The following is a 17875-nucleotide window of genomic DNA, read 5'->3' on the forward strand; positions in this document are numbered from 1 at the left end:
GTGGATCCAGAACTGGCTTGCCTGCAGAAGGCAGAGAGTGGTTGTGGATGGGGCTTTTTCTGAATGGAGGTCAGTCACCAGCGGAGTGCCTCAAGGATCTGTTCTGGGACCCTTGTTGTTTGTCATTTTCATAAATGACCTGGATGAGGAAGTGGAGGGATGGGTAAGTAAGTTCGCTGATGACACGAAGGTCGGTGGTGTTGTGGATGATCTGGAAGGATGGCAAAAGTTGCAGCAGGACATAGATAGGATGCAGGACTGGGCGGAGAAGTGGCAGATGGACTTCAACGCGGATAAATGTGTTGTCGTCCATTTTGGCAGAACCAACGGGATGAACGAGTACACTATTAAGGGCAGAAGTCTGAGTAGTGTTGAGGAGCAGAAGGATCTTGGGGTCCGGGTCCACAGGACTCTTAAATCGGCCTCGCAGGTGGAGGAGGTGGTCAAGAAGGCGTATGGTGTACTGGCCTTCATTAATCGAGGGATTGAGTTTAGGAGTCGGGAGGTAATGCTGGAACTTTATAAGACCCTTGTCAGGCCTCATTTGGAGTATTGTGCGCAGTTCTGGTCGCCTCACTATAGGAAAGATGTAGAAGCTATTGAAAGGGTGCAGAGGAGATTTACAAGGATGTTGCCTGGACTGGGAGGCATGCCTTATGAAGTTAGGTTGAGGGAGCTGGGACTCTTTTCCCCGGAGAGACGAAGGTTGAGAGGCGACCTGATAGAAGTTTACAAAATGTTGAGAGGAATAGATAGGGTGGACTCTCAGAGGCTATTTCCCCGGTTTGAAATGGTCGCTACGAGAGGACACAGATTTAAGGTGCGGGGAGGGAGGTTCAGAAGTGATGTTAGGGGTAAGTTTTTCACTCAGAGGGTGGTGAGTGAATGGAATCGGCTGCCGTCAGTGGTGGTGGAGGCGAACTCGCTGGGGTCTTTTAAAAGACTTCTGGATGAGTATATGGGGTTTAATGAGATTGAGGGTTATAGATAGGTCTGTAGGTTGGTAGGTGATGTGGTCGGCGCAACTTGTGGGCCGAAGGGCCTGTTTGTGCTGTAGTGTTCTATGTTCTATGTTCTATGTTCTATCTCATCCAAAAAACACAGGAGCTCCAACAGGGCAGCACTCCTTCAGTGCTGGAGTGTCCCCAGAACTGGACCCTGGAGTTCACACAATTGTTATACAAAGAACAAAAGAACAAAGAACAAAAACAGCCCGGGAAACAGGCCCTTCGGCCCAACGAGCCCGCTCTGCCATTTTAACAATACCAGTCCCTCCTCCACCCATGACCCTTATCTATGCTTATGGCATTCCACATTGAGGGAAAACCCCCAATATAGTGCAGAAGGAGGCCATCTGGCCCATCATGTTTGCATCCGTTCTCCAAGCAAAGAACAAAGAACGGTACAGCACAGGAACAGGCCCTTCGGCCCACCAAGTCTGTGCCGAGACAGATGCCTCTCTAATCTAATATTTTCTTGCCTCTCCATATCTCTCTATGCCCTGCTTATTCATGTATCTATCCAGATGCTTCTTGAGCATTGTTATAGAATCTGCTTTCACCACCTCCTCCGACATTCACCAGCCTCTGTGCGAAAAACTTGCGAGCATTCTGCCTGTGCCACTAATTCATGGGATAGTGCCCCTCAGTGTATCCCAGCCTCAATCAACGTCACTAAAACAGTGAGGGCTGAACTACCTGCTTTAAGTACCAGCACTGAGCCAACGGGTGTCCGGTGGGAGTTACTTTTGGAATACTTACACTATTTACTAAATCCTGGCAGGGGTGAAACCATGATCAAGATCGCTTCTTGGCCCTTTGGCTAAGATCAAGTGTAGTATTGACATGCCGCACTTGGTTGTAGTCGTTAGGTTACATTTCAGCTTCATCTGAAGCAATTTTTTAAAGCGACATCTCGGCCTTTGGGCTAAGATGCAAATTAGATCAAGCCTTGGAGGAGGAGCTACACCTACTCCAATCAGCTTGGATCGTGTAGATCAAGCCCAGGATAGGAGGCGAGAGCCCTGTCTTGTCAGCTTGGATCGGGAATGTCCCAACTTGTTGGGACTCTGAATTGGATTTGATTGGATTGGAATAAAGTTTAAAAAAAAATTTACTAAATATTTAAGAAGTGCAGTTCTTATTGTCGGGTGAGGAAACCCAAAAGGGGATAAGATTACCAGTCACGCAAAATTGACTCGTAGTGAGTAGTGAAGCCTCTATTTCGCTGGTGCTGAACTGGGAATTGGGTGCATTGTAAAAGTGGCCATTGTTCCCCATACTAACACACACACACACACACACCCCGCCACTTCCTGAGGCTTTTAATGCCTTTTCATTTGTCTTTTTGCCTGAGGGGATTCTGGCCTTGTTGCCAGGATCTGTGATCGTACACGGCTGTGTACTGACGTGTAAGTAGCTGAACAAGGAGCTGCGAATGCAGATCGGGGCCTCTCTTTGACATTAATGTTCCTCGACTTCCGGGATTGTATAATGGAGAGCTTGTATTCGAGAGGACACACTGTAACCTGAGAGTGCGCTGGGGCTGAGAGAGGCGCCTGTGTTCAGAGATGCAAATAGCCTTGGGCTGCATGGTCCCTGTTCAATAAACTATCTGACTGCACATTGGGCTAAGTCAACCTGAATTATCTGCTCTTATCTCCATCCCAGCAGAACCTTGTGTACTGTTCTGTGAGTAAACAAAAACATGAAGGGATTGGCAATATTGTATTCATGTTGCCGCCTGACACATCGATACGAACAGCACAACCCACCAATTCAGCTTGCAAAGCAGTTTATTAACAAGTAACTTATTTATAGCTAGTGAAATTTCTCAGAACCGCTGAAGATCAAATAAAGTGAGGCAAATAATTACAGCAGTACTTCAAATTCTGGAAAGCAAAGGCTTCAGTAATAAAAAAAATACAATTAAATACACTGAATGCCCAGGGATATATAATATATTATGTTTCAGTTACTCCCTGAATGAACACATCAGAGATGTGGGAGAGAGATTGAAATAATTTGCCAAGCTTGGACTTCATTTGATTGATTTTCCACAGTCTCTGAGGTTTAATTTATTCCATCCCATGCCTTGGCCAATTATGTGTATGGAAACACTAAGTACGTTAAAGGGATTACATGTATAACTGCTCTCAAGGGTCACTGAAAGGGAACTCCCTTGAAAGTGATGGATATAGTTACCGACACTTCTCCACAGGGCTCCCCGATGTTTCAGTTGCCAGCGTGGCCCAGGTCAGCAGTGCCCGGGTTCACACCAGACTTTAACATTCTGCATGTCTGGCCCGAGGTGGTGTGAAGTGCCCAAGAGCATATTCGACTGTGGCGGCATCACAGCTTGTTTCCACGTTGAAATTGTAACAATGTCGGTCGGGCCATTGGGGTTGGCCTATTGGAGAATGAACTCCCTGATTAAGGAGTCAATTGTTGGGCCGATGAGGGAGTCTCTTCCTTGTATTTAACCGGGCGTGTCAGTTCCTCTGGTAGACTCCCAAAGGTAGACTGCTGACTGAGCGCTCTGTGTACAGCTGTTGGAATTGTAAATGAAGGGATTCTGGCGAAGGGGCTTCTGCCTCTGAAGACTTATTTCAAAAACATGTTCCAGCCTCTCACTGTCCTGTGGAAGAGGGAGCCAACAGATTGTAACTAAAATGTCCCTGCAGCCAACTAAATCTTCCCTTAAATAAAAGCAAAATTCTGCAGATGATGGAAATCTGAAATGGGACACAATTGGCTGGAAAAACTCAGCAGGTCTGGCAGTATCTGTGGAGAGAAGAATGTTTTGAGTCTGTGTGACTTTTGAGAAGTTCCGAAGAGTCATCCTGACTCAAAACATTAATCGATTTCTCTCTTCACAGATGCTGCTCTGAGACCTGAGTTTATCCAACACTCGGACTCATCATTAATTTTGCCTTTTTATCATTTTATCCTCCTTTGACGCTATTTACTGCTTTTTTTAAAATGTTTGTACACTCTGTCCCTTCCTGCCACACTCTGGGTCTCATTATCTAAATAACTGCCTTGCTATACTGCAACCACATCCTTTAGCTTTAAAAGCCCATGTGTCCCCTCACTCAAACCATCATTCAAGAAATAGTACCTCTGACAATGTAGCACTCCCTCAGGTGTCAGACTGAGGGGCTTGAGTGGGACTTGAACTCCCAGTCTTCATAAATAAGAGTATTAACATTAATGCAATTTAAATTAATCAATTTATTCATTCATTCATTTGTGGGACATGGGTGCCACTGGCTGGTCAGCATTTATTGCTCATTCCTAGTGACCTGAGGGCAGTTGAGAGCCAACCATATTGCTGTGGATCTGGAGTCACTTGTAGGCCAGGCCAAATAAGGACAGCAGATTTCCTTCCCTAAAGGACATTATTGAACCAGTTGGGTTTTTCCGACAATTGACAATGATTTCATGGTCATCAGTGGATTCTTAACTCTAGATTTTATTTCACTGATTTCAAATTTCACCATGGCAGGATTTGAACCCAGGTCGCCAGAACATTAGCTGACTTTCTGGATTAGTAGTGCAGTGATAATACCATTCGGCCATCACCACCCCAGTCCAGATCCAATTCCTAAAGCAAACCTTTTTGGAACTATTCATATGTCTAAGTACTTTTATTACTTGGGTGCTCCCACTTTCTTCTCATTAAGATGAGGAAATCCAGGAACAGAAATATCTACTTCCTTTTTGGTGCTCACAGAGTGAAACTTGTCCTTGTATCGCACTCCCAGATTGGGTATATTGCTTGTCAGATAGAGGATACAGCGAGTACACGTGGCCAAGTCATTTGTTTAAGTGAACCAGGTGTCTGACAAAGACTCCAAATCAATAATTCCCCAAAGACATTCCATATTACCATCAGGAGCTAAAGGAGACCAGGGAGATGACTTGTCAATGTTATTAAAAAGCAATCACCCATCACTGGTGAGGTACCATATGTTGAAACAAAAGAATTAGAAGGGGGAAGCGCAAACTGTTAGGCCCCTTGACCCTGTTCTGCCATTCAATACAATCATAGCAGGACTTTTACATCAGCTCCACCTTCAAACTGTATCCCCATATTCTGTGAATCCCTTAGTGCCCAAAATAACCCTAGCAATCTCAATCTGGAATATATGTGCATTTATCTAGCATCTGCAACTCTCTGGGATAAAGAATTCCAAAGATTGAGGGTGGCACAGTGGTTGGCACTACTCCCTCACAGCACCAGGTACTAAGGTGCAATCCCAGCCTCGGGTCACTGTCTGTATGGAGTTTACACTTTGTCCCCGTGTCTGTGTGGGTTTCCTCCCATGCTCCAAAGGTGTGCAGGTTAGGTTGATTGGCCATGCTAAATTGACCCTAATATCAGGGTAAATGAGGGCTACGGGAATAGGGTCTGAGTGGGCTTGGTACAGATTGGATGGGTCTTCTGCACCGTAGGGATTCCATGATTCACAACCTTCCAGGTGAAGAAATTCCTCCTCATTTCAGGACTAACTGAGTGGCCGATTAACCTGAGACAATGAGCCCTGGAATCTCTCCGTAAGGGGAAACAATCTCTTAGCAACCCCCCCCCATGGAAACCCCTAACAATTTTATACATTTCCACAAGATCGCCTCTCTTTCTTGTAAACTTTGGAGAATTACGGTCCATTCTGCTCATTCTGGGAGCAGATTAACGTGGCATCAGTATTCGAGATGGCCCAACAAACCTGACCAATTTGGCTCACTTCAATTTGCAAGATCATAGAACGATTATCAGCGTAAACTAGATTATTTGCAGCCTGCAGGAACACTGGTCCCGGCATGGTGCAGATGTAAGCTGTCTCTAGAGAAAAGAAATTTTACAGACCGCAAGAGAAATGAATACTAGTTCATGAGAATTTCAGAAAAATAGAGTTCAGAGTGTCTTTCCTTCCCTGTAAGGTTCTGTTCCGATGTCTTTCTGGCTGGTTAATAATCCTTGAAGTACATAATGCTGCATTTCTGTGCTTTTCTGGGCAAATCGGCTTTTCTGTCTTTGGCAGCTGTTGATCAGAAACTTCTAGAATCAGGCAGGTTTTGAGGAGTTGAGGCAGTTTACTCAGCCTGGTTGCTGGAGTTCTGTCCAGCTGAGTTTAAAACAGCACTGGCTGTGAAGGCCAAAGATGGATTATGTTAAACCGTCCAAAAGACCTTTTATTCAATTTGTTTGTAGGATGCGGATGGGGCAGCATTTATTATCCATCCCTAGTTGCTTTTGAACAGAGTGTCTTGCTAGGTCATTTCAGAGGGCATTTAAGAGTCAACCACATTGTTGTGGGTCTGGGTCACATGTAGGCCAGGCCGGATAAGGATGGCAGATTTCCTTCCCTAAAGGACATTAGTGAACCAATGGGTTTCATGACCCATCAATGATTCAAATATCTCTGCTAGGGGACATGCAATTTCCTCCTTAGCCCAAGCTCCATTGCCCTTTTCATGCCCATTATATCCTCCATGTCTCTTCATACTTGTCCTGGCCCCCTCCGTGCATATATATTCCCAGGCTTCTGCCATCCCCCTCATAGCCCCCATCCTGCTAACACTCCCAATGTTGCCTCATTCTTACTCTGTATCTTCCATAACCACTCGGCTAGTATCCATCGTGGGCAAACTTCAGAATGTCTTTGAAAAGGACATTAAAAACGAGTAAACTTGTAACTATCTAATCCATTCAAATCAACAATATTGATAAAACTCTTCTTCAGAAAAAGCCATTTCAGAAAAATTTAATCTCCTCAAATGGCAAATCTATCAATCATCCTCAACATTGGTGCCTCATAAGGCTATGTTCTCAGCCCCTTACTATACTCCTTATACACCTACGACAGTGCGGCCAAAATCCCCTCCAACTCGATTTTCAAGTTTGCTGATGACACCACTATAGTGGGTCGGGTCTCAAACAGACTATAGGAATAAGGTAGAGAATCTGGTGAATTGGTACAACGACAATAATCCCTCCCTCAATGTCAACAAAATGAAAGAGATTGTCAACAACTTCAGGAAGCATAGAGGAGAACATGCTCCTGTCTACGTCAACGGGGACGAAGTAGAAATGGTCGAAAGCTTCAAGCTTTTAGGTGTTCAGATCATCAACAATCTGTCCTGGTCCCTCAGTGCCAACACTACAGTTAAAAAAGCCCACCACTGCCTCTACTTTCTCAGAAGTCTAAGGAAATTTAGCATGTCAGCTATGACTCTCACCAACTTTTACAGATGGACCATTGAAAGCATACTTTCTGGTTGTATCACAGCTTGGTATGGCTCCTGCTCTGCCCGAGACCACAAAATACCATGAGCGGAGACCAGTCCACCACTCAAACCAGCCTCCCATCCATTGACTCTGTCTACACTTTCTGCTGCCTCGGCAAAGCAACCAACATAATTAAGGGCCACATACATCCCGGACATTCTCTCTTCCACCTCCTTCCGTTGGGAAAAAGATACAAAAGTCTGAGGTCACGTGCCAACCAATTCAAGAACAGCTTCTTCCCTGCTGCTGTCAGACTTTTGAATGGACCTGCCTCGCATTAAGTTGATCTTCCCCTACACCCTAACTATGACTGTAACACTACATTCCGCACTCTGTCCTCGATGTATGGCGTGCAAGAAACAATACTTTTCACTGTATACTAATTTATGTGACAGTAATAAATCAAATCAAATCAAATCACATACCATTTTTAAAGGACTTCAAGGGCGGGCTGACTTAGCAAAACCCGGTCCAGGTTGTCTGGTCATTGTCGCATTGCTGTCTGTGGGGATCTTCTGGGCACAAAATGACTATGGTGTGGAGATGCCAGTGTTGGACTGGGGTAAGCACAGTAAGAAGTCTCACTACACCAGATTAAAGTCCAACGGGTTTATTTGGAGGCACAAGCCACAAGCTTTCGGAGCACTGCTCCTTCATCAGGTCAGTGGGAATCGTGTTCACAAACAGGGCATATAAAGACACAAACTCAATTTACAAAATAATGGATGGAATCTGAGCCTTTACATGTAATCAAGTCTTAAAGGTACAGACAATGTGAGTGGAGAGAGGGTTAAGGTTAAAGAGATGGCTGCCATGATTCTGATATCACAACATTGATTCACTTCAGAAACGTGCTCTATGCACCTGTAATGTGTAGTGTGTTATCCTGAGGCATGAGGGAAGAATAGTTAGTGTCCCTGATATTGCTCCCTACAAACAGGCTCTGGGATATGGAGAGGGACACCAACCAAGCTCCTTGTCCCTGGTCCAAACCTGCTCACCTACATCTTCTGCTCCATCCATCTAATGGAGTATCTGCTGTTACAACGACATTGGCTCTAACCTGATGGATCTGTCCTTATCCCTAGATGACTACAGATGGAAGGATTAAAATTATTTACAAGAGGTAGACTTATGATCACTGTTGGACTCATAATGCAATAGACAACCAACATACGAACATATGAATTAGGAAGAGTAAATCACTTGGCCCCCTCGAGCCTGCTCCACCATTCAATAAGCTCATGCCTAATCTAATTATTACCTCAACCCCACATTCCTACTTACCCCAATAACCTTTCACCTTCTTGTTAATCAAGAATCTATCTAGCCCAGCCTTAAAAAATGTGGAGATTCTGCTTCCACTGCCTTTTGAGGAAGAAAATTCCAGAGACTCATAACCCTTTGAGAGAAAACATTTCTCCTCATCTTTGTCTTAAATGACGACAACTTACTTTAAACAGTGACCCCTAATTCTAGATTCTCTCACAAGAGGAAGCATCCTCTTCACATCTACTTGTCAAGACCTCTCAGGATCTTTCAATCAAGTCTTATTCATCTAAACTCCAGTAGACGCAAGACTAAACTGCCTAACCTTTCCTCATAATACAATCTGCCCATTCCTCATATTAGTCAAATAAAACTTGTGTGAACGGCTCCTAATGCATTTACATCCTTTCTTAAATAAGGAGACCAATACTGTACTCAATACTCAAGATGTGGACTCACCAGTGCCCTGTACAACTGATACATAACCTCCCTACTTTTATATACAGTTCCCCTCACAATAAACAATAACTTTCTACTGGCTTTCCTATTACTTGCTGTATTGAAATCCCTCTGAATTTAAGAGCTCCTCAACCTCTTACCATTTAGATGATAAGCTTTGTTTTTATTCTTCTTGCCAAAATTTGTTCACGCTATGTTCCATGTGCCAGATTTCTGCCCACTCACTTAACCTATTTGTATCCCTTTCACCATCCTTATGTCCTCTTCATAACTCACTTTCCAATCTATCTTTGTGCCAATTTAAGCAACCATACCTTTGGGCCCTTCATCCAATCATTCATAGAAATTGTAAAGAGTTGAGGTCCCGGCACTGATCCCTGTGGCACACACATGTGACATACCGTTAACCAGAAAAAGACCCATTTATGGCTATCCTCTTGTTTTCTGTTAGCGAACCAATCTTAGTCCATGCCGATATGTTACTCCCTACACTATGAACTTTTATTTTCCACAATAACCATTGATATGGCACCATATCAGTACATCAACCGAGCATCTGACTCTTGCAAAGAATCCCAATAAATTGGTTAAACATGATTTTCCCTCCACAAAACCATGTTGACTTTGCCTGATTAGCTTGAATTTATCTACGTAGCCTGCTATAGCATCATTAATAATAGCTTTGAACATCTTCTGTATGAGAGATGCTGAGCTGTATATAACTGGTCTATAGTTTTCAGCTTTGCTTCTCCCTCCCAACATGAACATGCAAAGCACAGAGAAGAGCTGAAATGGAAATTAGAGGATTTACAGGACTAGGTTCAAAACCAACATAAAAGGAAACCCCAAAGTTATTTTATCAACATATAAATACTTAAAAGGTTGTCAAAGAAAGGGTTGGGTTGATTAAAGAACAAAAAGTTCCTGAAGTGGCAGAGGACATGACTGAGGAGAACCTCAGGACTCAGGACCCTTGCTGTTTGTCATTTTCATAAATGACCTGGATGAGGAAGTGGAGGGATGGGTTAGTAAGTTCGCCAACAGTACGAAGGTTGGTGGTGTTGCGGATAGTCTGGAGGGATGTCAGAAGTTGCAGTGTGACATAGATAGGATGCAAGACTGGGTGGAGAAGTGGCAGATGGACTTCAACGTGGATAAATGTGTAGTGGTACATTTTGGCAGGACCAACAGGATGCAGGAGTACAATATCAAGGGTAGGAGTCTTAGCTGTGTTGAAGAGCAGAAGGATCTTGGGGTCCGGGTCCACAGGACTCTTAATTCAGCCTCGCAGGTGGAGGATGTGGTCAAGAAGGCCTTCATTAATCGAGGGATTGAGTTTAGGAGTCGGGAGGTAATGCTGCAACTTTATAAGACCCTTGTCAGACTCCACTTGGAGTACTGTGCACAGTTCTGGTCGCCTCACTATAGGAAAGACGTAGAAGCTATTGAGAGGGTGCAGAGGAGATTTACAAGGATGTTGCCTGGATTGGGAGGCATGCCTTATGAAGATAGGTTGAGGGAGCTAGGTCTCTTCTCTCTGGAGAGACAAAGGTTGAGAGGCGACCTGATAGAGGTTTATAAAATGTTGAGAGGAATAGATAGGGTGGATTCTCGGAGGCTATTTCCCAGGGCTGAAATGGTTGCTACGAGAGGACACAGGTTTAAGGTGCTGGGGGCCATGTACAGAGGAGGTGTCAGGGGTAAGTTTTTCACTCAGAGAGAGGTGAGTGAGTGGAATCGGCTGCCATCGGTGGTGGTAGAGGTGAACTCGCTGGGGTCTTTTAAAAGACTTCTGGATGAGTATATGGGATTTAATGGGATTGGGAGTTACAGATAGGTCTATGGCTTGGTAGGTATAGATGTGATCGGCGCAACTTGTGGGCCGAAGGGCCTGTTTGTGCTGTAGTGTTCTATGTTCTATGTTCTAACCTTGCATCTGTTTTCACTAAATGATGTGGAGATGCTGGCTTTGGACTGGGGTGGGCACAGTAAGAAGTCTCACAACACCAGATTAAAGTCCAACAGGTTTATTTGGTATCATGCGCTTTCAGAGGGCTTTTCCTTCATCAGGTGAGTCAGGTGAAGTCATGTTTTCGCCAAAGATTATGATGGCACAAATCTCACAGTAAAGGAGGAAAAAGGAGAGAAATTTGATCTGTTAAAGACAAAGAGAAGGTACTTAAAACATTGCCAGTGTTGAAAGCAGAAAATACATCCCATCCGGGGATGTTTCCTAGATTGCTGAGGGAGATAAAGGTATTGACAGTGGAAGTTTCTATCACAGTTCTTCTTCTCCTTCCAATCCTCTGTAGAAAGGAAGTGGTGCCAGAGGACTGAAAGATTCCAAATATTACATTCATGTTTATAAAAGGGAGAGGAATGAGTCCAAAAACTACAAGCCAGTTATCCAAACATCTGTAGTGTGGAACATTTTTGAGACATTAATCTGAGACAAAGTTAATTGTCAGTTGGAAGAGTTTGGGTCGATGAACATTAGGTGACATATATTTACTAAGGCAAACTGTGTTTTGAGCAAATAAAAACACTCTTTTTCAGAGTTATATGGACTCAGAAGATTTCTCGCCTCTTTCTGTGGCCTCGAGGAGTCCGTGGACCACGTCTAAGTTTTGTGTTATAGATTGCACACCCTTTTTGATTTTCTGAAGAACCTTTTATTGATGTTTTGTTTGCATCTCAGTCCCACGCTCCTGATCTACGGACACCCGGTGTGGAGAGGGGAGGGGAGGGATGCTGATCTCCTCGTGAACCTGCTCCTGGGCCTGGCGAGACGCGCCATCAACAGGTCCAGGCAGCGGGCGATCGGCGGTGGGGGGGGGGGGGGGGGGGGGCCGTCTGTCTCGACTGTCTGCCCCCTACCGCGGCTATGTTCACGGCCGGGTGGAGAGGAAGCATGCGGTGTCCGTGGGCACAGTTGACGCCTTCCGCGCCCGTTGGGCACCGCAGGGGCTGGGGTGCCTTATAGACCCCGACAATCACATTTAATTTGACGTGTCTTAAGTTTCCTTTGTACTTTTTGTTTCTGTTCGGGCCGTTCCCCCTCCTTTTGGGGAGCCGCCCCCTTTTTCTTTGTCCGAATGTAATTTGAGTTTGTTTACTTGGTTCGACCCGAAAGACTTGCACTTGTCTGATCCAACCAGAATGTTCCCTGGTATTAAAAAAAAGATTTCTCGCCACAGTTGCTGCCACACCTACTGAACTTATCCAGCACTTTCTCTTTATATTTTAGATTTCCAGCATCCACAGTATTTTGCATTTGAAGAAGAATACTTTGAAGTATTGGAGAGTGTTGATGAATGTTGTGAAGTTAGCATTGGGCAGATGGATTTTCAAAATTTATTTGACAAATTTAAGACACTTTAGATTTGTTTGCAAAATTGAAAGTTCATCGGGTTAAAAGGGCTGTTGTACATTGGATATTATGTCGGCTGAGAGACAAGTGGAGAGTAATGGTGCATGAAAGTAGAATGTTTCAGGTTATGGTGACCTCTCATCAGAACTGATGAACGTCAGGATGAATGGGCATTGCAACCTGCACTAACTCTTGATTCTCTCTCTGCAGTGGCTTACTGCTGAGAATTTCCAGCATTTTCAGTTTTTATATCAGATTTTCGACATTTGCAGTATTTTGCATTTTTGAAATGGTATTTAGTGGATTTTCAGACTGCAGATACAAAGGTATGCTTCATGGGGGCTGGTGTTGGAAGCATTGCTCTGCATGAGCTACCCAGGAAAATGGGTACAAAGACCAGCATTTCATTGCCCACTGCTCATCCCCATCAAGGGGAGGCGCGGGAACTCTGGGAATTGTAGTGTTGGCGTCGGCGGCGAGGGGGGGAAGAGAACTACATTTCCCGACGGGCGCCGCGGCCGCGCAGGCGCAGTGGGTGGCTGCGCGAGTTCAGCGCAAGGCAGGTGCAGTGAGTGGCGGCGGCCGGTTGGGTGCAGGCGCAGTGGGCAGAGGTGGCCGGCTGGACGCAGGCGCAGTGGGCGGAGGTGGCCGGCTGGACGCAGGCGCAGGGGGGGCGGCGGCAGCGGCTGAATCGCGGCTGGGGAGTTGGAGTGAGGCGGACACGCGGGGTGGCCGGGCAGGCGGCGGACGGTAGGTGCGGGACCCGGGCGGTTAGCCCGCGAGGCGGAGGATAGGTAACTAAAGCGGGCCGGAGTTTTGTTTTGATGCTGAGGCGCTGATCGGGCCCTGCAGTCCCGGGTGAGGGGAGAGTGCGTGGCCGAGGCTCTCTCCCCGGGCCCAGGCCTCACTCGCCGCCCTGAGGCGGCTCCTGCACTCGAGAACCCGCAGCTCAGATAAATCCGCACAAAGGCCGGTCCGCAGCGAGCAGGGCCCGGGGTAGGGAGGTGATGAGGGAAGGGGGAATTGAAGGGAGGCGGCTCGATCAACGGGCAAGGTGAACAGGGATTGAGGCCAGTCAGGGAGAAGGGTGATTGATAGGGATTTAGGGGGGTTCCCGGGGGGGAGTTTGAAGATAGGATCAGTGAGGAGGGGGGGGGGGGAAACGGGTGTGAGAAACAACAGGGGATGGTTGGGGGGCGGGTGAGAGTGTGCCAGGGATACGAGGAATGAGAGGGGGGAGAGGGTTAAGGGGACTCGAAGAAGGAGGGGGGGGAGGGATAAGGGGTCGCGGGGCAGGAGGAGGAATAAGGTGTTCTGCAGGGGAGGAGGGGAAGAAGGGGGGGTCGGGGGGGGTGTGTGGAGGGGGAGGGGAAGAAGAGGGGGAGAAGGGGGGGTGGAGAGGGGGAGAAGGGGAGGGGGAGAAGGGGAGGGGGAGAAGGGGAGGGGGGGTGGGGAGGGGGAGAAGGGGGGGTGGGGAGGGGGAGAAGGGGGGGTGGGGAAGGGGAGGAGGGGGGGTGGGGAAGGGGAGGAGGGGGGGAGAAGGGGAGGGGGAGAAGGGGGGGTGGGGAGGGGGAGAAGGGGGGGTGGGGAAGGGGAGAAGGGGGGGTGGGGAAGGGGAGGAGGGGGGGTGAGGAGGAGGGGAAGAAGGGGGGGTGGGGAGGGGGAGGAGGGGGGGTGAGGAGGAGGGGAAGAAGGGGGGGTGGGGAGGGGGAGAAGGGGGGGTGGGGAAGGGGAGGAGGGGGGTGAGGAGGAGGGGAAGAAGGGGGGGTGGGGAGGGGGAGGAGGGGGGGTGAGGAGGAGGGAAGAAGGGGGGGTGGGGAGGGGGAGAAGGGGGGGTGGGGAGGGGGAGAAGGGGGGTGGGGAAGGGGAGGAGGGGGGGTGAGGAGGAGGGGAAGAAGGGGGGGTGGGGAGGGGGAGAAGGGGGGGTGGGGAGGGGGAGAAGGGGGGGTGGGGAAGGGGAGGAGGGGGGGTGAGGAGGAGGGGAAGAAGGGGGGGTGGGGAGGGGGAGAAGGGGGGTGGGGAAGGGGAGGAGGGGGGGTGAGGAGGAGGGGAAGAAGGGGGGGTGGGGAGGGGGAAGAAGGGGGGGTGGGGAGGGGGAGAAGGGGGGGTGGGGAAGGGGAGGAGGGGGGGTGAGGAGGAGGGGAAGAAGGGGGGGTGGGGAGGGGGAAGAAGGGGGGGGTGGGGAGGGGGAGAAGGGGGGGTGGGGAAGGGGAGGAGGGGGGTGGGGAAGGGGAGGAGGGGGGGTGAGGAGGAGGGGAAGAAGGGGGGGTGGGGAAGGGGAGGAGGGGGGGTGAGGAGGAGGGAAGAAGGGGGGGTGGGGAGGGGGAGAAGGGGGGTGGGGAGGGGGGGAGGGGGAGAAGGGGGGTGGGGGAGAAGGGGGGGTGGGGAGGGGGGGGTGAGGAGGAGGGGAAGAAGGGGGGGGGGTGAGGAGGAGGGGAAGAAGGGGGGGTCTGGGGGTGGGGAGGGGGAGAAGGCGGGGGTGGGGAGGGGAGAAGGGGGGGGTGGGGAGGGGGGGTGGGGGAGAAGGGGGGGTGGGGAGGGGGAGAAGGGGGGGGAAGGGGGGGAGGGGGGGTGAGGAGGAGGGGAAGAAGGGGGGAAGGGGAAGGGGGGGTCTGGGGGTCGGGAGGGGGAGAAGGCGGGGGTGGGGAGGGGGAGAAGGGGGGGGTGGGGGAGGGGGGGTGAGGAGGAGGGGAAGAGGGGGGGTGGGGAAGGGGGAAGGGGGGTCGGGAGGGGGAGAGGGGGGGGTGGGGAGGGGGAGAAGGGGGGTGGGGAGGGGGAGAGGGGGGGTGGGGAGGGGGAGGGGGGGGTGGGGAGTGGGAGAAGGGGGGGTGGGGAGGGGGATAGGAAGAAGGGGGGGTGGGGAGGGGGGCTGGGGAAGGGGAAGAAGGGGGGTCCCGGGGGTGGTGTGTGTGTGGGGAAGAAGGGGGGGTGGGTGGGAAGGGGGAAGTAGGGGGGGTGGGTGGGAAGGGGGGAGAAGTGGGGTCCGGGGGGGGTGGGTGGGAAGGGGGAAGAAGGGGGGGTGGGGGAGAAGGGGGGTCCGGGGGGTGGTGGGGGAGAAGGGGGAAGAAGGGGGGGGTGGGGGAGAAGGGGGGTCCGGGGGGGTGGGGAGGAGAAGGGGGGTCCGGGGGGGGGGGTGGGAAGGGGGGTCCGGGGGGGGGGTGGGAAGGGGGGTCCGGGGGGGGGTGGGAAGGGGGGAGAAGGGGGGTTCCGGGAGGGGGAAGAAGGGGGGTTCCGGGAGGGGGAAGAAGGGGGGTTCCGGGAGGGGGAAGAAGGGGGGTTCCGGGAGGGGGGTGGGGAGGGGAAGGGAAGGGGGGTCCTGTGGGGAGGGGGGTGGGAAGGGGAAGAAGGGGGGTCCAGGGGGGTGGGGAGGGGAAGAAGGGGGGGGTGGGGAGGGGAAGAAGGGGGGGGTGGGGAGGGGAAGAAGGGGGGGGGTGGGGAGGGGAAGAAGGGGGGGTGGGGAGGGGAAGAGGGGGGGGGAGGGGAAGAAGGGGGGGTGGGGAGGGGGGGGAGGGGAAGAAGGGGGGGGTGGGGAGGGGGGGAGGGGAAGAAGGGGGGGGTGGGGAGGGGGGGAGGGGAAGAAGGGGGGTCCTGGGGGGGGGGAGGGGAAGAAGGGGGTCCTGGGGGGGGTGGGGGGAGGGGAAGAAGGGGGGTCCTGGGGGGGGTGGGGGGAGGGGAAGAAGGGGGGTCCTGGGGGGGGTGGGGGGAGGGGAAGAAGGGGGGTCCTGGGGGGGGGTGGGGGGAGGGGAAGAAGGGGGGTCCGGGGGGGGTGGGGGAGGGGAAGAAGGGGGGTCCGGGGGGGTGGGGAGGGGAAGAAGGGGGGTCTCGGGGGGGTGGGAAGGGGAAGAAGGGGGGTCCCAGTAGGAGGGGAAGGGGAAGAAGTGGGGTCCAGGGGAAGGGGGGGCCCAGGGGGTGGGGAAGGGGAAGAAGGGGGGTCCCGGGAGGTGGGGAGTGGAAGAAGGAGGGGTCCTGGGAGGTGGAGACAGAGGGGGCCTGGGGTGGGATAGGGGTAGGGAAAAAAGCCCCAGAGAGAGAAGAAAAGGGGCCTGGGGGGTGAAGGGAAGAAAGGGGGCCCCGGGGCGGTGGGAAGAAAGGGGGCGGTGGGGGGAGGGTGGGTTGGAAACGAAAGGGGTCCCAGGGTGAGAGGGGAAAGAAAGGAAAGATGACCCAGGGTGGGAGAGGGAGGGTAGGAAAGGGGTCTCAGGGTGGGGGGAGGGTAGGGAAGGAAAGGGGCCGCAGGGTGGGAGGGGGAGTGAAGAAAAGAGGTCCGAGGGTTGGGGGAGAGGGAAGAAAAGGGGACCCAAAGTGGGAGAGGGAGAGTAGGAAAGGGGTCTCAGGGTTGTGGGGGGGGGGCGGGGGGCAGAGAAAGAAAGGGTTCGCAGGGTGGGAGGGAGACGGAAGAAAAGGGGACCCACGGTGGGAGAGGGAGAGTAGGAACGGGGTCTCAGGGTGGGGGCTGGGGGGGCAGAGAAAGAAAGGGGTCTCAGGGTGGGAGGGAGAGTGAAGAAAAGGGGTCTCAAGGTGGTGGGCAGGAGGGAAAAAGGGGTTCAGGGGGGTGGATAAGGGGTCCTTGGGGCGGGGGGGGAGAGATAAGTGGTCATGGGGATGGAGAGGGACACAGTAAGAAGTCTCTCAACATCACGTTAAAGTCCAACACATTTTTTTGGTTTCAAAAGCCACTAGCTTTCAGATTGCTGCCCCTTCGTCAGGTAAGTGTGAGTTCTCATGGATACATGGACCTGGGGTGGGGGGTGGTTGTGGGGGGAGAGAGGGTCGAGGCTGTTGGGGAGAGGGGTGCGAGATATGGAGTCTTGGGGAAAGGAGGTAAGGATAAGGGGTCCCGGGGGAAAGGGAGGGACAAGGGGTCCCAGGGAAGGGGGAGAGGGATAAGGGGGTCACGAGGTGGGGAGATGTTACAAGGACCTGAGAATGGGGTGGGGAGGGAGAGGGGATACAGTGACAATGGGAATTGGGGGGGGGGGGGGGTTAGGTTGGAGGAGGGCTGAGGAAGGGGAGGGAAGACTTGAGGATTGAGATTGGGGGGGGTGGGCGGTGACTGGAGATGGGGAAGAGAACGAGCAAGTGACCCGGGGGAAGGCTGGGTGAAGGGGAGAGGGGTTGAGATGGGGACAGTAGGTGTAGGTTGGCTATCCGAACCTGATGTCCAGGACCTCCTGGACAATGCTGAGTTTCTTCCTTATACCCCGAGACCCATCCTGGCTGCTGGGGTTCAAGTTCGATCCCTCCGTCTGCGCCTTCAGAACTTTGTAGTCGTATTTATTCCTGCTCTGTGCTCAGCAGCGAAACCCAACACTCCGTGTAACCTGCTGGTAAAATACTCAGCAGTGTTGACACTTGAACTATGAGGAGGCGGTTCAACTGAAATTTGTTCAGGATTCGGTTGAAATTCTCAGCACCATACCAGATATATCTGATCGACAGATATATGCTGGGGTGAAGCTGTAGAGATGGGTTGGAACAAAGGTGGGC

General features: G+C 51.2%; 1 protein-coding gene and 1 non-coding gene across 9 annotated transcripts in view; both read left to right on the forward strand.

Moving 5' to 3' along the window:
* The first annotated feature begins 1801 nt into the window (after positions 1–1801).
* On the forward strand, positions 1802–1993 carry LOC145358057 (U2 spliceosomal RNA). Its single transcript, XR_013889427.1, has one exon. It is a non-coding gene; the product is annotated as a U2 spliceosomal RNA (small nuclear RNA).
* An 11047-nt stretch (positions 1994–13040) lies between these two features.
* thrap3b (thyroid hormone receptor associated protein 3b) overlaps positions 13041–17875 on the forward strand; it is a 111211-nt gene continuing 106376 nt past the window's right edge. For 6 of the 8 annotated variants that reach the window (XM_080211553.1, XM_080211552.1, XM_080211567.1 and 3 more), the window contains exon 1: positions 13041–13138. The gene's annotated coding sequence lies outside the window, so the exon portion shown is untranslated. Of the gene's footprint in view, positions 13139–17004; positions 17095–17875 lie in introns of those variants that run through there. The other 2 variants (XM_080211560.1, XM_080211557.1) reach the window with 1 other exon arrangement.

The sequence above is a fragment of the Carcharhinus amblyrhynchos genome, chromosome 24 (assembly GCF_965287045.1).
Source record: "Carcharhinus amblyrhynchos chromosome 24, sCarAmb.v2.hapA, whole genome shotgun sequence".
NCBI classification, from domain to species: domain Eukaryota; kingdom Metazoa; phylum Chordata; class Chondrichthyes; order Carcharhiniformes; family Carcharhinidae; genus Carcharhinus; species Carcharhinus amblyrhynchos.